The sequence below is a fragment of the Aptenodytes forsteri genome, unplaced genomic scaffold, assembly GCF_000699145.1.
Source record: "Aptenodytes forsteri isolate BGI_AS27 unplaced genomic scaffold, ASM69914v1 Scaffold230, whole genome shotgun sequence".
Classification (NCBI taxonomy): domain Eukaryota; kingdom Metazoa; phylum Chordata; class Aves; order Sphenisciformes; family Spheniscidae; genus Aptenodytes; species Aptenodytes forsteri.
In genome coordinates this window covers 226,223-226,900 of record NW_008795711.1, presented here as the reverse complement: position 1 = coordinate 226,900, position 678 = coordinate 226,223, and positions in this window count along the sequence as shown.

The following is a 678-nucleotide window of genomic DNA, read 5'->3' as shown; positions in this document are numbered from 1 at the left end:
GGGTCCCTCGTCCTGCTGCCCCTCCTGGCCCTTCTCACCCTTGGCCTCTGCCGCAGAGGTAGGGGGTGTCCAGGGAAGGCGATGGGGCCCGGGCCTGGGGGAGGCTGTGCCCCAGGAAGGGCTTTGCTTTGAGCTGGAGGGAAGGAAGGGGCTTGGAGAGAGATTTGCTGAGCCTTGGGGTGGAGGGTGCAGGGCTGGGCAGGGGAACCAGGGATTGGGACTCCCTTTGCCGGGTTGGGAGGGGGTCTGGGTGAGGGGTCAGAGCCGGGGGGGTGGGCCGAGAGCCCCAAAAGGAGGACCCAGACCCCACGCCCTCCCACGACCGCTCTGCACCATCCCTCACAGCTGCTGACCGCTCCATCAGCGCAGACGACTCGCCCAGCTCCGAAGGTGAGTGTCAGTGACTGGATTCGGCCCTGCTGCCCCAGGGATGGGGGGACCCGGCTCTCCCTGACCCCCTGCTATGTCCCCGCAGCCTTCGTCTCCAAACGCGCCAGCGCCGAGGTGGTGCGGAGACACAAGAGGAATTACATCTATGACAGGTAGCGCTTGACCCCGTTTGTGCTGGGGACCGTGTCCTCCCGGGTGACACCAGGGAGGGCATGCATTCCCCATCCAGCACATACAATGAAATCCCATTTTTTGGGAGGGGGGGGGCCCCCGCTGGCTGGGCCCGTT